Raw genomic sequence first — 21,728 nt, forward strand, 5'->3', positions numbered from 1 at the left:
AAGCACCACAACCCACTTCCTAAGCATGAGCAGGTGTTCAATAAATCCACATGAAGCACACAGGTCAACACACTCACCTCCAGTTAAAAGAACCCTGGCTCTGAAGTCTGGCTCTGCAGTTTCCTAGCCACGTGGGTTTTGGTGGAGATTCTGATTCTCTCTGATCCTCAGTGTAGGCTTTTGCAAACTAAGGAATATCAACCTCACATGCGGGTCACCATGGGATTAAATGAGAGAAGACACATAAAGTGCCTGACATCCTTAACATATTTGGAAGAGGTGTGATTTTTTACTATTGTATATTTCCATGGTGTTACTTTGGTTTGTGGGCTTGAACACTTGCCCAAGTTTGCAAACTGTGTAGTAGGTGACACCCTGGGGTTTGGACCCAGGACGTCTGACTGCTCTACTGCCTCCCACAACCAAACCAAGTGACCACCAGGACTGGGCCCCACTACAAACATCGGTCAGCATATGCCCACCACATATCACTGGGCCGTCATTTTACTCCAGGGGTAAGTGGCTTGTTTCTTTCCTTATTAACATCACTAAAAGGACAGATTAGATTTTATTTTTTCGGTAAGAACAGACATCCCTCCATCCTTCCAAGTAGATCCCATCTATCTATGCCTTTGATAATGCACATATGCCTAAAACTCAAAACAGGGAAAATATTGGATTCAAACAAAGCAAGTACTGTAAAAAAGGGGGGAAAGGTGTTTTTCAAGCTAAGGCAATGTTCAAGCCACCCACCATGGCCATGGGATATTTCTGGGAACTGGAGGACCCACAACCACCTACTTGCTGCAAACTCAAGAGAGCCCGACTCTCTCTAGACACTGCCAGCCAGTCCTGCTGCCAACAAGAGCTGGAAACCCTCCTAGTACACAGTTCTCAGGCTTCCCTCTCCTCTCTTCCACTGCCTACTTAATCCTTATTGGAGAGAAAACACAAAGGCTGTAGAAACACACACATATCATAAATGTGTTTTGAATGCACTGTATGCCTCTCTGACCTTCACTTTCTTCTTCTGAGAATGAGGAAGAGAGACTAGACCAGTGGTTCTCAACCTTGGCTGCATTTAAGATCATCTGGGAGATTAAAAAAAGTATAGAAGCTCAAGCGCTCTGCTGACCAATTAAATCAGAGCCTCTGATGGTGGGGCTAGAGTATGGGTTCTCTTCAAAAGCATCCCAATAATTCTAATAGGAAATTAACACCAGGCTAGATGATAATTGTGGTTATTTCCACTCATATTAGTTGTATGATCTTTTTTTTAAGCGTGACCATAAAGCAGTTAAGGTGGCTTCCCATACCTCTCATGAAAGCCCTAAACACTAGGGTTTCTCTTGGTGTGATAGATAAAATCTAGGACAGCTGTGGACACACCAAGTCAGAGTGTGATTTTAGGAACTTTTCAAATGCTAAATATCTGGGAAGCAATGGTGAAATCTAAGACCAGGGGAGTAAAAAAAAAAAACATAAATGCTTACAGGGTCAGGCCAGAAACATGCCTCGTGTGAGTGAGACCAGGATTAACAACAAAGATGGGTGTGGTGAGTGGAACGAAAGCTGCGTGCCTGGTTTTCGGCATTCAAACAAGCTCCCTCTCTCCTTCCTTTCTTCCTTTCCTTTCCCTTCCGTTCTTTTCCTTTCTCTTTCTTCCTTTCCCTCTCTCTCCCTCCCTCTCTCTCTTTCTTTTCTTCATAAATATCATATTGGCAGAGTGAAAGATTAACCTGCATGATTAATTCCCCTATGAGTCACCTGTGAAGACCCCTATTTAAAGCATTCTGATACATCAGAATAAAAAGCAAAAATATCACAAAAGCACCTGCTTCGGTACTCGACCTCCAAAAGACACCACGCCTTCCACATTTCACACGGCAGCAGACGTTGAAATGAACAGATAGTCAGCAAGACCTGTGGCCAAAGACTGCTCCACGCCTACTCAACCTCCTCTTCTTCAAGCACCTCTGTGGTCCTACAGATTGGGCGCCGTAATCTTAAATCAAGTATCTGCCCAGAGTCCTTTGGTTTCTGTGTGCCACTCTGATTTCCCTCTTGGGCTATGGCAACTCCTTTCCCAGAGAATTCTGGACAGCAAACTCGTCTGCTAATAGAGTGTTCTATAATTTCAGGGGAAAGAGACCTTCCCGTCTTTCCCACCCTGGCAGTCCCTGCTAACCAGGTGTCCCTAACCCAGGGTTTCTCCGTCTCAGCATTATTGACAGTTCTGGACAGATAACTGTTTGCAGGGAGCTATGGTATGCACTGTGAGATGTTTAACAGCACCTCTGACCTCGACCCTCTAAATGTCAGTCGCAAAGGTCTTGGCCCTCCCCCAGTGGTGACAATCAAAAATGTTTCCCAACATTGCCAGGTGTCTCTCCCAAGGGGTCAGAAATCTCCCTGGGTTAAACCCACTGCTCCGACTTCCCAGTGCCTGTGAGGAAAACGGCACCGTAAGCTCCATCCGTTTGGGACACAGCCAGCATAAATCCAAGCTTCCCAAAGAAAGGCCCCAGCTGAAAAGAAACAAGCTTCAGTATGATCAGCTGTGTCAGTTCCATTTAATTGCAAATTTGGACAGGCTCTGCCGAGTGAAGTGCAGAGTGTTTCTCGCCTTGGGCACTAATATAATATTAGAATAAAAGCAACCTTAGAGGCATTTGTTTTGGGGGAAAGTGCGTGCATGGGCGAATCTCTGCTCATTGGATTGTTTGGAATTAATGCGGAAGCTATAAATAAAGTGTTCTTTCTTTTTGGGACTGGCTTTGATCTATTGTTATCCCTCCATTTTTAGAATCCTTTAAAGGCAATTTTGATTCATATCCTTCATCAGTGAAGCAGGCAGACTTCAATAATTCCCCTCAAAAGCCTTGGTCGCTTTCTGCACACGAGCCTGAAGTCAATCAGCCAAACGGCCCACTCCCCTCGGTGGCTGTCTCCTTAATGCCCCAGAGAACGAAAGATGGATGGACCAGGTTGGGGTAACTAGGACAGGCACGTAATGTGAAGAGAACAAGTCTGGCTGACATTTCCCTCCTGTGTTAAAGTTATTGAATGTCCGTGATAGAATTACTGCAATCACAACTCTCACATGCCCTGGAGGAAGGGGAGCCAAAGAGATGTGCCTCCTCCTGGGGTGAGGGGCACGATCCAGTCTGCTTACCTCAGTTGAATCATTAATAACTGAGTCCTCTGACAGCAGCCTGCTTTTCTGCGATTGCTAAAACCCGCATGGGAAAGATGACACGAGCTTCCATTGTCACAAGGCAGCCATGAGTCCAACGTAATAGAGCATCAGTGTGCCAGGTGGTGATGGGTGTTAGTGTGGTAGGGAGAAGAGAAGGCCCTGCATGAAAGAACCCGTCTTGCTTCTTACTTGCTTTGTCATGTGAACCCCTCTGGGTCCCAGTTTCCTCGTATTTAAAGTGACACAATTATATTTCCTTCATAAGGCCATCCAAGGTTTTAGAAATCTACTATGGCAAGTGCCAACTCCTGGGCCATGAGAGGTGCTCCTCTTCCTCATCATTCCTGTCACTGTCACTGTCGTCATCACCACCACCATCATTTCTTCTCAGAGAGATGAATGGGTTGGTAGGCATGTGCTATATTCTTCTCCTTTTGTGGCAGAGAACTCTAGTTAGTCTTTCCATGGGATGTTGGGGGTGGGTGGGGGGAGAACTTTTCCCAGGCTTCTTATTTTGGGAGAAAAGTTGGAAATTTCCCAGAGCTCCAGGTCCTGGCAGATGTTCCATGACCAAATGGAAATAGTAGCTTCGTGAGTATTTGGTTCAAAGGTCCAGAAACTTATGCAGATCGAATGTATACTTCCCTGCCTTTTCTTTCCTTGGAGAGCTGTGAATTCATGGAAATCAAATACCTACACATTAACAAACATCCTCTTTACTGCATCATGAATGTCAGGTGGTTTAGAAAAGCAGTGCAGACTAATGGGTAGACTATGGACAATGAAGGCAGGTGCACATGGAATCCAATTCTGATTCTCTCACTAAACAGCGGTGGGACCCCCCACCATCTCTAAGCGTTAATGTCCTATTCTGAAAACACGGGAGGGATAATTCTTACTTCACAAAGGATTATCTTCTGACTCCATTCCTGCAAGGATGTGTAACAAACTCCTAGAGAAAGGAAGGTCATGTTCAGTGGAAGGAGCCCATTAAATAAAGATGTTCTTAAAACTAGAGGCTGTAAGATGCTGAGGCCAGGGCCACTGTTTGGCCTCAGGTCAGAGTTGAATACCATGGAGGGGAGAGTCTTGCCTTCTCTTCCACTCAAGGGAGTGGTCACGCTGTGTGAGGCTGGAGGGGGGACTAGGGGGAGGTCTCCACAGAGGATGTGATCTCAAGACACAGCTGCTCCCAGGCACAAAGGACCAGAGAGGCACAAGGCAACACGGCAGAGGCATCAGAAATGCCCTCCTCCTCTGGGGGAGAGCCAAGACTCTCTGTGAGTTCACAAAAGACACTCCAGGAGACCCTTGAACCAGAAATGGAGGATTAGGAAGGAATAAGGTTCCAGAAAGTTTGTTGTTTAGGGTCAACTCAGAAACTATTATTTGCCTATTGTGGTCCCTTGATACGTCCAGTTAAGGGACCATAGGAAACAATGGATTTGTTTGAAGATGAAACAACTTCTCATCTTTGTAAGAAACAGGAAAATATGCAATATTAAGTTTGTCAGAAAGGCAGGATCCATCAAAGAATCTTCCTAAGGGTCAGGAGTCCAGTTCTTAGAGCATCTCTGTCCTCCATATGATGTTGTGGATCCTGAACAAGCATTTACCAGTTTGATTCTCAGCCCCCAAATCAATGTTTGTTGTAGAATCCTCGTCTATAAGACTAAGTTGCTGAATTTAGTAGTGATTCCTGTAAAGTCTGAGGTTCTTGTGATGCACCTGAGTCGGCAGGGAACAGCTGCCCTTCCTGCAGTCAGCATACAAGGTTTGTCCAGAAAAAATCCAGCCATTATTGTATACCCGGAACGGTTGGTGCCGCATCGATACAACCTGGCAGCCAAGGAGAGTGGACTGCAATGCATATGTGTGAACAATGACGATTTCCCTGTACTAGTCAGTGCAGGCAGCAGATCCTGCTGAGTGAGCATGTGGACTGTGTGGCTGTTGTAGTCAAAGTGACTGAGCAAGTAGAACGATGAATCTGCTTCAGATTTTGTGTGAAGCTTGAGCATTCCTTTGTGGAAACTATTTGGATGACTCAGAAGGCTGCAGCTATGGGCGACTGGTGATTGGCAGCTTCACCATGACAAATGCTCCCGCCCGCTCATGTTTCATATCTCGTGCAGAGTTTTTTGGTGAAACATCAAATCGTCCAGATGACTCAGCTCCACTACGGCCCAGATTTGGTGCCCTGTGACTTCTGATTTTTCCCAAAACTAGAATCACCTTTGAAAGGAAAGAGATTTCAGACGGTCAATGACATTCAGGAAAGTACAACAGGGCAGGTGATGGCAACTGGAGAAACTGTGTGGGTCCCAAGGTACCTACTTTGAAAGGGACTGAGGTGTCATCATTCTATGTACAGTATTCTATGTACAGTATTTCTTATATCTTGTATCTTCTTCAACAAATGTCTCTGTGGTTTTATATTGTATGGCTGAATACCTTCTGGATGGACCTGGCATATCTGAACTGGAGGAAAATCTCCCTACACCAAACCTAGCCATGAGCCCAGTACGCTCCATGAATCTACTTCATTCTCTCACACAGTCAGGCACTCTCTCACTTCTCCCCTAAGCACAGCTCACAGAAAGACCTTCCCAAAGGAAAACAAAATGTCCTGGAGAGAAACACAATCTTAGCCAAGAGATAGCATATATACCCACAAATGGCCTTCCCCTCCTACATCCAGGCAGTTCACCTGCCCCATGTCACAACCTTGAGCTGCTCCCTAAAGGCTCCAGGCAGGCCTCTGCAGAAGGAAGAGTAAAAACAACTCCACTTTTCAGAAAATGTTGGAGACTTTTCCTTGGAGAGTGTGTGGAAAAGAATTTTAAACACCTATCTCTGCTTATTGAATGTGAAATAAATTGGGATCTTGACCACAAAAAATGAAGAAGGCTAATCTAATTTGAAGGCTGTATGCAGGCAAATGAATGCACAGGAGTTTCAGGGGACCCACATCCTCTCACTGCCAAGTACCCAAGAGAGAGGGGTGATGCTTTTATCTTCAGGGCAGGAGGGGTCCCCGAGAAGCTCTGGAAACTTCCTCCCACTTCAAAATGATGTGTCTCTATGGATGTGTGACCCTGTGATCCATAAAAATTGCTTGATGAAAATAGAAATATACCCTGACAGGTTCGCAAATAATAGCAATAGAAGTTATTCAAGCTACTCACATGCCAGGGAACATTAATTGGCCCTCTCTTTTTTTCTCTCTCTGTTCTTCCTACCTCTCTTTATATAGATATAAATATAATTTTACACATAAGATCCATTATTAGCATATTATAACCACTTTTAGGTGAAGTAATTGAGGTTCAAAGAGGTTAACTTGACTTTGATAACCAGCTTAAAAAAAAAAAAGGAAGAGTTGGCATTTAAACCCCATCAGTCTTACTCCAAAGAATTTCCCACCATTTCATCTTTCATGGGTAAGCCTTGGTTATAGGTATATGTGCAGAAATATAAAGTGATAAAGAGTCATAGTCACAGTGGTTTAATAGTGTTTGGTTAATAGTTGCCAGAAATACACCCCCCAAAAAAGAAAACTCAGTTGCAATTTCCCACGATGAATCAGTCTAACAGGACAGCACTATGCCTCAGAGTGTGAGACGTGAAGTTTGACAGGGCGTCTCCTACCAAGAGCAATTTAGGGACTTGCTACCCAAAGTTGGCTTCAACGGACCAGTGGCATTGCTATCACCTGGGAGCTGGTGTGAATTTCAGGCTTTGCCCTGGGGCCACTGGATCAGAATCTGCCTTTTAACAATGTTCAGGAATCATTCTTATTTACATTAAAAGCTTGAGAAATATTGATTTAGAGCACCAAAGTAAGAACAATATGAATTACTTACAAAGCCATGAATATGCACAAATCTAGGCTTTTAGAGTACTGTGATTTATAATGATATAATAATCCTTCACTTTTACAAGGGACATGATACATAAGATATGACAATATTGATTGAACACTAACCCTATCTCAGATACTACACAGAGCACTTTACATTTATTATCTTATTAGTTTATATAACAACTCTAAAAGGTAGCTAATCATGATCCACATTTTGCAAAGTGGAAACTGAAGTTCGTGGGGATCAATGAATATAAAGGCAAAGTCACTTAACTCCCAAGTAGTGGCTCTGGGATTTGAACTCAGGTTGTGCGATACTAGGGCTTACACTTCGAGTTGATTAGTACACTGCCCTGCCTGTCTAGACCAAGCAACAAAACACCGAGCCAGCAGTTCAACTAGAGCATTGTGCTTCAAGGAAGTTAGCTAGAGCTACCATTTCTGACAACATCCTCACTACACACCAATGCGATCTCCCATCAGTCACCAGGTCCACAGAAGGCAATTTAGTACTAATTAAATTACAATGTTTATAGAGTAATTAAAAAGTAAGTTAAGCACAGTGATCAAGCAGCGTCAGCAATAATGGGACAACTGGACATGGTTTTCCCCACACGGACGCAGATACGACCCTACCTGCGGTACGTGTTTGCCCAAAGATGTTTAACCTGGGTCAGGTCAGAAGACTGACAGCTCCATATCAAAGAGCATTCTCCAAAGCAGCTCAGCTGTCCTGCTGAACAATGGCAAATTCATGAAAGGGAAAATACAAAGGCAGGTAAACTGCTATGGATCAAAGGGCACTAAATAGACATGCCAACCCAATGCACTGTGACCCTTGGTTGAAATCTGCATGGGGTCAACGGTGGTGGAGGGCGTCACACAGAGCGTGACCATGGCACGGTGACATGTAGAGGGAAGTCCTTGTTTTTAGGACATGAATGCTGAAGGGTTTAGGGTTGACAGGTCATTTATATCCCCACATCCCGTTTACATAGTTCGGAGAAAAGAGAGCAGCAAGGTACGTCGGTTGTGGCAAAACGTTAACAGTTTGTGAATCTTGATGAAATAAACATGGTTGTTCATTGTACTATTCTTTCAACTTTTCTATAGGTTTGAAACTTTAAAATGAATATTTGAGGGAAGATAAATTAGAGCTGATTCCATGTTGTTTCAATAAACTAACGCCACTCAAGTAAGAGAGGAAGGGTAGTGTGTGGTGGGGGTTGAATGTAGGCTGAGGGACTGGGAAGAAAGTTTTACTTGGAAAATTAGGAATTACCAGTGACCAAGGTGAGCCCAAGGTAGGTGGCCTGCCGGTGGATGTTACCTGCATGTATTTGAAAGGATAAAGGTAGTAGAAACTGCAATGTCCAGAGAGATCATTGTTGACTCCATTGTTGACTTTAGTGTCATTTGTCAGTCCTGCTTTGCCATAACCAGTCAGTAGTTGACACTGGAGTCACAGGAGTCCCCCGAGACCCAAGCCATTACTATGAACCAATCTTCCCAAACATCCTCTTTCCTCAGTCCAGAAATGTTTGGGGGGGTTCACAGGAGCCAGCCACCCAATTCTTTGTCAGGAGGTTAGCCCGAGGCTAACGTTTGTCCCACCTTCCCCACCCACTAGTCCCAGGGGATTGAACTAGAATTAGACAGCTGTACTAATCTGAACCAGCCAAGTCTCTATCCTGTGCATCTCAAACATGGGGAAAGTGCGTCTGATCTGGTGAATCTGAGCTGAAAAACCAGGAAGGACCAAAGCAAACTGTAGTCAAAAGCAAGGTAAAGTTATGAAGGAGTGGAAACTATAAATGTACAGAGACAGGCAGTCATATGTGAAGTGTAGAATGAAGAAAGTGTGTGGAGGAAAATGGAGGTAAAAAGACCTTAAATCCCCAGAGAGTTGGAGCAGCATAGGAGCTGCCTTGTGTGAAGGCTCCTTGACTTCAAGCTCCATTGCCCATTAAGCCTGACTATCTCCCCAGTCTCCTCCAGGGAAATCCTCTCTTTCTCTTTCTTCAAACTCATTAGGTCAGTTCTGATTCCTTGAATGTGCTCATGCTCTTGCTGGATGTGACTTGCTCTCTCTTTCCTTTTGGCTAGGGTCCCCTCACCCCACCACCCCCTCCTGCAGCACAGGCAACATCCCCAAGCCCTAAACCGTTCATTCCTGTCCTCCCATCCTTTCATGTAATCCGCATCTCTGGGCCAGCCCTGCACCTGGCCTCACTTGAAAGGTGACATGATTGATTTTACTATTCCTTTTGTTAACATACAGATTGCTGGGGTGTTTGTTCTATGTCTACTATACTGATTGCCTCAGGGACTCTGAGGGCCAAGGCTACAGGCTGCACTGCTTATGTTTTTATTATAAACATAATATAGGTTGATAATGGAATTCTTAGGGAAAATAGAAAGGGAAAAAAGAAGAAGCAAGAAAAAATGTATAATTCTATCATCTGGAGGTAAGTCCTATTAATACTTGGGCTTATTTCCTTTCAGACTTAATATAACTCAGAGTATGTAGCACATGTAATTTTTAATGCTGATTCCCACTTCATAAAAACATTTACCTGTATTTTAAAAGTTCTTTTAAAAATATGTCATTTTAAAACCTGCATGATCTTCTGTTTTACATAAAATACATAAAACTGCATAAGTGTATAATCCAATAGAATTATATGTACTCCTGTTTTCACACGTGTTGGTTTCCATTGTTTGCTCGTACAAACAAGCCTGGGATAAACATTTGTATACAGTTTGGATTCTTGATGCAAATTGACAAGCTGGCTTCACAGATGGTCTTTTTTTCTTCCTCTTGCACAACATATTGCTTTCATGACCACCATTATTATTTCAGTGTTTACCAACTTAATCATAAACATGCTAACTCATATTTATTGTTCGCACTTTGGAAGACTATTAAGGCTCAACTTTTTTCATTTGTAATTTAACTTGAAACAGGGAAAATCAGTGAGTAATAAATTGTGTTACATTGTATGAAGAGCACATGTGGACATTGAATGTAAGGCAGTGACTTCTGCTATCTAGTATCTTGGAATTAAAAAAACCCTCATCGTGTAAGTCAATAATCGGTGCTGTGTAGGTGGTATTGGCATCACAGAGTTTTGCCAGTTCTCCCAAAATGAAAAGCAAACTCGAATGGTTCCACATCTAAATGAGTAAAAATAAATCAGCAATATATAAATACAGATTATAAATGAAGACAAACTTATCACAGTGTATTTTTTAAGCAATTCTTCCTTCCACTGTAGATACTTGTTTTCAGTTAGTCACTGGTATAATAGATTTGAAAAGATTTTAAAGACAAAGAGTTTTGATATTTTGGTTTCAGAGATGGAAAATTCCATTTCATAGAACTCTAAGTAGAAATCTAATGGAAAAATAAGGAATATCTAGCCTAAAAGGCTTGGCTTCTCTCTTAGTTTGAAAATGTTAAGACAGGAAATGCATTGGCACCATCTACTTTTATAATCTCCAGTCACCTAATACCTTTTACTCATTAAACCCCTCCAGTGTGTGACAAACTCTTTCCTGCTGGAGAGGAAATTCTTTTTCCTTCAAGGTTTAAATCGGAATTACTTCTGAGTTCCCAAGAGAGGGAATGAAGGCAATGGGAAGTCTAGAGACTTATTTAAGGTTGTGTGAAGATTCACAGAGGGGAAGGGGAATTGGATAAAGGTGGTCAAAAGGGGCAAATTTTACTTATGTGATAAATAAATACTAGAGGTAGAACGTACAGCATAATGACTGTGGTATGCTACATTTCAAAGTTGTCAAGAAAGTAGATCCTAAGACTTCTCATTACAAGGGAAAAAACCTTTGGCGGGTTTGTCAAAAGTAATACAAATGACAAATGTTTGTTTCCTATATTCATTCTTTCGGCAGATATTTATCCACCCACCAAACGCCAAACATAGTGTGTTCTTCTTGGGAACACAGCCTTGATCACTGCAGAGCTTGAGTGAACACACTAAGCCGTCAGGAGGGAAGGAAGTCCAAGGCCATGGTAGTGGCCCCGGTGAAGGAATGGCTGGAAACATCCAAAGGGCTCTCCATAGTAGTTCTCTCTTTTTTTCCACTCTTTCATTTCTTTTCAACACTTGCCAGTCCCTCTTCTGTGGCATAGCATAGGATACGAGACAGACTTTTCATTTGGTAACCACATCCCTGAGGCTTCCGAGAACTCCACAAATAAAAGGAAGGGCATTTAACATAGCGCAGTAGGAAGCATAAATGGGTGTTAGGTGATTGTGTGCTGAACCCCCCCCTCCCCCTGCCCCCCGTTTCCACCTCTAGGCCACTTCTGCAGAGAGCAGTGGGGTTACTTTTAACAACTAGATGACTGCAGCCTCCAGAGATGTAGATGGGGCATCTTGTCTCCCTAGATCCTAGTGGAGCTTCTGGAAGTAATTGTACATAAATAGGGTTCACTTCTTCAGAGACTCAGAAGAAATGGGCTTGTTCACATACTCAGAAGTGATCCTTACTATTAGAAGCTCCCAGAATAGAGAGAGATGGGGTACTGGGGGGAGACAGTGTCAGTAGAGGAACAGATTGGCCAAGCTTTAACAAAAATTATTTCCAGCTTCGTATGAATGATTTAGACACCACAGACTATGTGATTTTCACCCCTTCTGTCTGGAGCAAAAGTCTTTTCCTCTTTCTTCAGCCCTTCCTGACAATTTGTAGCTGGCATTGAATATTTTGTACGTGGTATTTTGATTTGGATGATGACAAGATACTTCTTGAAACTGATGTTATTTTAGGACAATTTTATGAAATTGGATTTGCCATGGTTGGAACAGATGGAAAACCGATGAAAAAAGCCAGAGCAGCCACGTTGTGGGCCCTGGGGCTGTGAAATCGGGCAGCTCCCAGGTGGGCCGGGTGGTGTCCCGGGGCTCTGACAAAATGAAAGGGATATGAATGAGGCGAACCAGGGACACTCAGTCCCCTTCCAGTTGGTGTCTGGTTCTGAATGCCTCAGAGAATGCCGTCAGAGACCCGTGCGGACAAACTCATACATTGTCCGTCTCAGATGGATTCGCCCTCCTGCTTTCCTCTCAGTTGTACAGGACACTCCCTTTTTCTCCGTAGCCAACTCCCGCTTAGGCCCTCCGTCCGCCTCTGACCCTCAGTTTCTCTCTCTCACTCTTGCTGCCTCTTCCCTTCATCCTTCACCTCCTCTTCTCCCTGCACCTTCCTCTCTCTTCCCTGACCACAACCTGCCTCCCCGATGTGCTCCAGCTCCTGGGACTCTGTTCAAATTGACATTCACACTGCTAACTAGGACGTATTACCGTATTTGCCATGTATAATGTGTCCTTTTTTGCCCAAATTTTTTAGGGAAAAATAAGAATGTGCATTTTACATGGGTAGTTCCTGAAATACCCTGTATCAATGTGTACATTTTGTAATTATTTGTTACATAAAATTTCTGGTACCACAATATGTTCAGCAAGAAATGCTAAAATTCCTTTCTAATACAAAATACAAGTGTCTAAATACATATAAATAAAGAATTGAATTAAAGAATTAGAATGAAAGATCTTTCTCCTGGATGTTTGGGTCAAACATGTGGGTACACACTATACACAGGAGAGCGTTCTATCTGGCAAAATACAGTGACTGCAATGATTAGAAACTGGACAGGAAGCTCTCACCTACTCCCTCTGTGAGCACCTGTCTGCGACTTCAGGCAGGGGCGTCAGTGGCGAGCACAGAACCTGCAGGTCTGTCTTGGGAGAGTCTGTGGGACCCCTGAATGGGGACTCTGTGGCTCAACAGCTCAGAAGGACACCTCTGGATCTTCTGATGCAGCAGAAGTCTCCCAGCCCTGTTTTTCTCCACCAAGATCCTTCCTGCTTTGGGTCAAGAGCTCTAGAGAAGTCCGGCAAGGAAGGGTGAAGGCTACTGTAGCTCAGGGCAAATCGTTTTTTACACCTTCATACAATTTCACAGCCTCTTTCCACTCCCATTCTGTAGTCTTTCTTCCGCACCCCCTTCGTCAGTGGAGTAGGCTCCCTGCAAACTCTGTGAATGGTCCTCGGTCTTCTCTTCATTTCAACAAAGCCCACGTTCCCTGCCATGGCTCACCGGACCTCCATCCTCCCAGTGGCCTCTGTCCACTCCCCTCACTCCACCAGCTCTCAATGCCCTTATAACTAAGTCAGGATGTCATTTGCTTAATTCTATTCCTGGCCTTTACACAAAGTTCTTTGGTGAGGGTACTCTTTCCAGCCTTTTTTCCCAGTGCACTGGGCCAACTCTTGTTTGTCCTTTCATCTTACGCTTCATTACTTCATGTTAACTTTTCCAGGGAGTGTCCCTTGATTCCCCTACCCACATACACCCGTACCCTGCCACCCACATCCATGCCCTCCTCTCTGCACACACACATAAGTATACATCCCATCACTCAACCTACACCACACACACGTGCCTGCACACACACACTGAGCTACACAGAAATCCACACACCACACTTACATCCCCTACACATATGCCCAGCCATACATACTAGACTGAAACAGATGAAATGGCCAATGTTGGACTTTTTGACCTACAAAAGAGTTATTTCACATTATGTATATCCAACCTTTATATTATACATACATATCCATTGCCAAATGCACATTCTCTTTGGCTCAACACAAAATCCTCAAATACCTCTTCTACTAAGAATTAATTATATGGATTTGTGGTGACACTACACGCTCTGGTAGAAAGTTGGACATTAGCTTGTCTCAGCATATACTTTGGAAAGACATGCCTTTCTTTCCCGAGGCTCCAGAAACCTAGGACAATTAGTAAAAGGACACGTGGAACAAAGTCCCCTCAGCATTTCAATCATCCCATCTCACCAGTAAGTAGAATAAACCCCTAAGTCCTGGCATGATAGCAAAGTGTTTAAAACCAGGGCAGAAGGCACAGCATGGCACAGGAGAAAAGGAATGCAACTCAATGTCATGGACGAGGAGGACACACTTGGTGCCAGTGTTATGAACTGAATTGTGTTTCCCCAAAACCCATATGTTGAAGATCTAACCCTACATGTGACTGTATTTGGAAATAAGGCCTATAAGGAGACAACAAAGGTTACCTGAGGTCATGAGACTGGGGCATTACTCTGATAAGGCTGGTGTCCTTATAAGAAGAGGAAGAGATACCAGGCCCCCCTCTCTCTCTCCTTTTACTCCATGATGAGAACAGAGGAAAGGCCATGTGAGGGAACAGCATGAATATGGCTGTCTATCAACCACGAAGAGTCGCCTCACTACACATGACCCTGATGGCATCTTGATCTTGGACTCCTAGCCTCCAGAACTGCGAGAAAATAAATTTCTGTTTTTGCAAGTCGCTGGGTCTGTGGGATTTTATCATGGCATCCCAAGCAGAAGAATACAGACTGGCAGACAATTCTAAGCATGAGTGAGAGGGCAGGGAGCAAACAGATGCTGTCTCTGCACTCATGGATCCTCCGTGTTGCTGAGACAGATGATAAACAAACACAGGGATACCAGAGCTTCATTAGCATGAAGAAGGGAAACACTGCAAGGAACAGAAACAGAGAAGGGAGTCTATCAACAAGGTAGTGAGATGTCAGATGCTGTAGCAACTTGCAGGCTATGATAAAACTATGAATTGAATTCTGTGAAATTCTGAGACCTTCTGCAGGGTTTGGGGGCACATTAATGACATGATCTGACTTATGTTTTAAAAGCATCACTCTCCCTAAACTATTTGAGGACAAATCCAGGTTTACATCATTCCACTTTAAACTACTTTTACATTTCTCCATAAAGCCTGGGTACACATGCAGTGTTTCAGTAAATTTACCTAACAGATAATGGGCAAGAAATGAATAAATGAACAAAGGAAGAGTGGGTTTTGGAATGAGCAAACATTAACTTAAATTCTGCCTCTATGACTCACTTGCTATGTGAGCTTTGGCAAGTTGCTCAGCCTCTCTGAGCCTCAGTTTCTCCTTTTGAATATGGGACTAATATCTAACTTCAGATTGTGATGTTGGGGTTACATAGGGTATGCTCTGGAAAGTGACTTGCACATGACCGGCAGTAAATAAGTAAATGGAACTGACCTCATATATACCTGTCTGGGCCAACTCTAATTGTGCAAGAATGCTCCTGTTTCAGAATGAGAGGCTGACAGAGCTTCGCTGAGTTACTGAGAGCCGGGTTGGCGGGTCCATCCTGAGGACACTTGCGTGGCCTAGGGCTGCCCCACCGCTTCTTCCAGCTTCTAGGGGTCCCAGTGATGACTGAGTTGCTGGGAGCCCCACGACCCAATGGGGCTGTAGGATCTGAGTTCTGTGTTGAGTGTCTGGGTTATTGAGGATTTGTTCAAATTGACTCCCCTGGATAAAAGGAGCCTCCTACCCCTCTCACAACACCCATCCCTTCCTGTCTAATCCTTTTAACAATTCTGACATGGCCTTACAGGTATAGGTGCCTTTTCTTCCTTACTCTACCACAAACACAGTGTGGGCAAGCTCCATGGACTCCATTCAGCAAACACTACGGTGTGTCAGTTACTAAGGAGGAGAAACGTCATTGAAACTTCTCTACCAGTGCTAAGCCCAGTCATCTCATTGAATGAATGAATGAACAAATGAATCTCTTAACAAGAAGAGAGAGTACGATTATAGTATACACACTTTACTGATAAGAAAATTAATGTTCGGCAATGTTACACAATACACCCATGATCACAAATCTAAGAAGAGGAGAAGCAGAGATTTATTTGGTCCATAGGCCAACACTCAATCCACTCAGCCACACCAGCCAGGCCCAGAGATTTATTTGAACCCAGTTCTGCCTGGCCCCAGAGCCCTGGCTTTTATCTCTGACCCCTGCTCAGCCCTCCAGAAACTTCACAATCCATCACTGTGGAAAGAGCTTAGCAGAGCCTGTATTTTACACTCTGAGTTGGCTTCTGTGGTCGACATTAGTCCTATGTTCCAGCTATTTCTGCCTCCTGATCTGAGAACATGGCAGGCTAATGCTCTCCTGTCCCCTGTGAAGTTAGGCACAGCCGTGTGACGTGCAGAGGTCACTGTGAGCAAACGCATGGCAGTAACTTCTGTGTAGAAACATTAAGAACCAGGGCCTCACTCACCACAGTCACTTTCCCCGCTGTGGACATGAGTGTGGAAGGGATTTGGGTGGGGGAGCGTCCCTCTGCCTCAGTCTTTGGGTTACTGTGATAAGCAGATGCCCCTGGTAACCCGCCCTGGATGTGTGCTAAGGGGAAGAAATTGTGGGAGTTACAATTTGGGTGTTCATTGGGACTGTGCCAATGAACTGTCCCCAGTGGGACTGTTCGCTCATCCTGGCCATGTGTACTCCCAGTGTCCACCCCACCCCTCAAGGTGCATCTCCCAGTTTCCATACCAGCTGGGTTCAGGCCAGGACCAATAGAAAGTACGAGGCTGAATTAGGGTGGAAGGAAGGGAGAAAACAGGGTATTCCTCCGTCTCCTCCCTGCCTTGGGTGCATCTTTAGTGGCAACTTGGTCTCTTCCCTGGATCCAGGGCCAACTTCACATGGCAGCATAATCCTGACCTCCAGGGGGACCCTGGCCCTCAGTCCCTCCCACTCAACTGTGGTAGTGGTGTCATGCTCTTTCTGGGTGATTGATTTCTGAGTTTCTTCACCTTGACTTTGTTTATTGGAGTCTTTTACTCCTTCTGTAACCCTTTCCATGCCATGAATTTCCATTGTTGAAATTACTCGAAGTGCTTTCTGTTTCTTGGCTCCGCCTAAGTAATGAACTGCATTTGCCAGTGTGATTTCTAAGAAAGAAAGAAAGTATCACACGAAGCATGTGGATGGTACCTAATTCACTCTCGTGTTACATAGCCCTGCTCTCCCTCCATCCTCTGCCTGGGAGTTCAGCCTTACAACTTGTCTATCTGGAACTCAGTAACCTCCCTCTGCAAATAACCATGATAATGTCATTAAAACAAATTGAAAATACTGTACTGATAACTGGCTGCAATTTAAACGTCTCTGGTCAGGATTTTTAAACAAAGGACGGCTCTAATCTACGTGTGTCATAAAGTAACCTTTCAAAGGTTCTGCTTATGGGCTGGGCTGCTCACTCCTGGCCTGTGTCCTAGGGAGTCGCTGCACAGGTGGGTTGTCTGTCGTGGTGACTGGGGCTTCCTGGTTTTCCGTAGGGTGCTGACTGATGAAGTCGTCTGGGCGTCACAGACAGGCCTCCATGGCCACTTCTTTGCAGTTTTAATCAAAGCTGAGCCTGAGCTCGAGATAAACAAGAAGGACCACCCTTGAGCAGTCAACTTTCCAACTGGAGTTGCCAGGTAGAGAGAGACCCCTGGGCCCACTGCAGCCAGCAGAGAGAGTCTGCTTGGCCTCCATGGCCTTCGTTTTTTACATTGGAATGTGTTATCAAGATATTAAAGTTAGACATTTCATATTTTAAAATCCCAATTTACCTTACCTATTGAAAGGCTGGGAAATTTGGACCCGTGAGCTTCTTTTCCTGCAAAATAATGAAAGATTCCTGATTTAGAAGAAAGCATTTGTTCTCTAGGTCACTACAGTCCCTGTGGGCTCCTTCAAGCACCAGCTTCACCTGTCTGGACCTGGCAGTCATTTGAGTCTGTGTCCCCTGTGTTGGGCTGTGACATGAGGAAGAAAATAAGTCTGGAGAGTATAAAACCATTGAGATTTAGGACGTATTTGTTGCCACAGCATAGCTAGCCTATGTGTTGTTCCTGGTATATTTCCACCTGGTATATTTCCAGGCGGAAATAAGGGCATACTCTTGAGGAATCTCTGTACCAGGTTTTATTATCCCTGGTTCTCCAGAGAAACAGAACCAATAGGAAATATATATACATGTACATAATATATACTTGTTCAGCCTACACAGGCCTTTATTTTATACATGTATTTATATAGTAAACTTAAATACATGTACAATCATATTTAAATTATATGTAGAACTTATTTTATATATGGAAAATGTGTATACAAACTATATAGTTTGTACACACTCACACACAAACACATTACTTCCTCCTAGAGATTATCAGTCCTTCAGGGTCTGTTAGGACTCACAGAAGCTGTCAGAGGAAAGGAAACTGTCCTGTGTATTTTCCTCAAGAGATTTAAGAAATTCCTTGAAAGAGAAAACCAGGGCACACACCGCAACTGACTCCAAGTCAGCATTTTTTGAAGTATCAGACAATCTCCACAAGTGAGTGAGAACTTGCCAAGGTTTCTGACGGAGCTATTTTTTTCTTTCTTTTTGGAAATGGTGATTTTAAAGATATTTTGCAAAAACAGAAAACACACTTCCCTTTGATTTTAAGCCACAAATATAAAACATAACTTTTCCTGATAACTCAGGTTCAGTCTTTGCTGTTAGGTAATCTTTTCTAAGGGCACCCAAGAGCTGTTTTTCCAATTGGCTGCCTACACTTACACAGAACCATGTGGGGAAGGGTCTCGGAGGGATGTTTTGTGTCTGACAAATGAAATGACCGGGTGGTGGCATGGTGCTTTGCTTCTCACCAACTTCCACTTTCTTTTTTTTTTTTTTGTAAAGATTTTATTTATTTATTTTTAGAGAAGGGAAAGAGAGGAAGACAGAGGGAGAGAAACATCAATTTATGGTTGCCTCTTGCACGCCCCCTACTGGGGACCTGGCCCACAACCCACTCATGTTCCATTTCCCTGACTGGGAATAGAACCAGCAACCCTTTGATTTGCAGGCTGGTGCTCAGTCCACTGAGCCACACCAAACAGGGGCCAACTTCCACTTTCACATCTATGTTAGATGCAGAAACGTGACTTCCAGAGAAGTGGGAATTCAATCTTCCTCCTCCACTTCCAGTATTTGGAGACACATGGGCCTGAGCACACTGAAACCGGCACATCTCAGTTCTTGGACTTAGGCACCCCCTTAGTTACTGCCAACAGAAAGAAAAGATGCCCACAGAAGATGCTATGGACACTAGAGATGCTCCGATGCTTTATAAACAATAAAACAGCATTAGCTGCAAAACATATACACGATCCAGAGAGGTGAGCCTTTAGCCAGGGCGATGGGAGCGTAAACAGTTCCAGATAAGGGTAGCGGCGAATCAAAGGGTGGGGGCAGGGCTGTGAATTGGAAATAGCTGGGCTGCTCTGTGCACTGGTTGTTCTGATCAAGAATGCGTTTGTAGGTGGCAAGGGTGTTCACAGCAACACCTCCCACTGACTTACACAACGCAGGCCCCGGAGCACAGAAAAGGGGATGCTGGATGTGAGGGACCAAACAGCCGCTCACCTCACTGACACATTCCAGACCTCTGGAGTCAGAGTGCTTCCTTTTTTTATCACTCAGAGCCCTCCTGGGAATGTGAAACCCACTTCTTTCCCATCTACGGGAATGAATGCAGAAAACCTCTTTTTTAGCAGGAGTGCTTATCAGTCTGGCCACCTCTCCTTCCTTTTTGTCTTGGGTTTCTGACTTTTCCAAATAGACATATCACTTCTTCTCCCTGGGTCTGGCTAGTACAAAAAAGGATGTTTGAAAGCAATTTACGCTAGACCCAGCAAACCACACAATGACTAACCCTGAACACGGGAGATGCTCACTAAATGTTTGCAACAGACCGAGTCAGTTGTAATCCTCAGTCTCAGCACCCATTGTTCCACTTAATCACTGGCAAACTTCTAGACAACTCACCCAGCCTCTCTCAGCTTCCATTTCCTCATATCAGAGGCTCATATCATGAGATGTGAGTGTAAAGTTTCCCCATGGGGCCTGGCACACAGTAAGCCTTCAATTAATGGAAATTGAAAAACAGTCCTTCTCTCTTGCATAGGATTTGCTGAAACCTTTGGGTGTGAAGATGAAGACTGGTCACTGCTGTGGAGGAGCTCAGTGTGGGAGGCGGTCAGAAACCACTGATCACCCTCTGGTGCAATGGGCTTTGGTGGAGCGGATGACTGTGGTCTCGAAAAGCCCTCTCTGTATCGAAGAAGGTGGTACTAAATTTGAGTGTGGCAAAGGGAACAGGAGTTTGCCAGGCAAACACAAGGAAAAAAATCCAGGAGGAGGCGAGCCATGTGCAGATATGTGGAGGCTGAGCTAATAGTGATCTAATTCTGGAGAGGGGAGGCAGGGGCAGGAAATGACATCAACAAGGGGGCCAGGAGCCTGGCACAAGAGTCTGTGTGTGGTGATAAGGACTTTCGATTTTGCCCCATAGGAAAATTCGCCATGCATAAATCTCTGCAGAGGAATCTGATGCAGAACCATGTCTCCACACCCACCGAGATGTGACAGATGGGCTGTGCTGGGTATGTGCTGGGGAATCTGGGATGGAGACCAGTAGAGAGGTTGACTTCATTAGTGCTCTCCCCACTCCAATCCTGTAGACATGTCCCATCATTTACCACTAACTCATTGTGAAGAGTTCATACATTCTCCCCCACTCTGGGGGTGAACATCCAAACAGAAAGTCAGATTTAGAAAACTATATGCATTTTTCCTTCGTTTTCATTTTGGGTGTGTGCACCATGCTGACACATAAATCATAGCCTGCCATCCCCTGTACTAGCCTGGGGCAGGCACATAAAAGCCACAGAGAGCAACCCCAGCTCTGGTCAGCTGTCTATCAGTCTCCAGTCTCCCCTAATAACAGCCCCCACTTAGTCACCCCCAAATAGAAGCAGAATGCCTACTGCCTATCTGGCCCTGAATAATAAGGTGGGAATAAAAACATGGAGGGCATACTCGGACAGCCTGTGTTCCAGGCATCAGTAGACTGGAGGAGAACTGGTCACAGACTGGATGTTTTCTCCCCCATGTGGCTCCCTACAGCACTGGGTAAGAGGCAGAGACCATCGTCCCCATCGTGGGGACTAGAAAACACACTTGCGGTGGTAGGTGACTTGCGTAAAGCGCAGAAATAAAATTTATTTTTTGGTTCATAGCTATGTTTTGTCCTTTACCTTGTTTGCAAAATGTTACCTTGTTTGGAGGGGAACGTCATTCCCTACCCCTGATGCCTCCTTTTGTGGGGAGGAAACTCCCCTAGGAAAATGTGACCAGACCCCAACTCCCTCCATATGAGAAGTGATGTGCCCACCTTGTCCATTTTTCTCACTTCCTCTTGTGACAGGACCAACTCTCAAAGCTCATCTTCTGCTGTCTTGCTTCTTGCCGTTTTCGCCACCCAAAATAATGGCACCGAATGGTTAAGTAACCTATCCAAGGTTACATATAGGCTCAAAGCCAGGGAGACACAACAGAGTCCCTGCACTTGACCACTGCTTTAGTTTGCTAAGGCTGCCATAACAAAGTGCCACAGACCATGTGGCTTAAACAATAGAAATTTATTTCCTCGGAGTTCTGGAGGCTGAAAGTCCAAGGTCAAGGCATCAGCAAGTTTGGTGTTGTTCCAAGGCTGATCTCTCTGGCTTTTAGGTGGCCTTCTCCTCCCTTCTCCCTGTGACTTCACATGGTCTTCTCTGTGGGAGTCTGCGTCCTGGTCCTCTAGTCTCATAAAAACACCGGCCAGATAAGGTTCTGCCACAATGACCTCATTTAGCCACATTTGCTACTTTAAAGACCCTGTCTCCAAAACAGGCA

The sequence above is a fragment of the Sturnira hondurensis genome, unplaced genomic scaffold, assembly GCF_014824575.4.
Source record: "Sturnira hondurensis isolate 20B ecotype Veracruz unplaced genomic scaffold, ASM1482457v3 Scaffold0006413, whole genome shotgun sequence".
In the NCBI taxonomy this organism is placed as follows: domain Eukaryota; kingdom Metazoa; phylum Chordata; class Mammalia; order Chiroptera; family Phyllostomidae; genus Sturnira; species Sturnira hondurensis.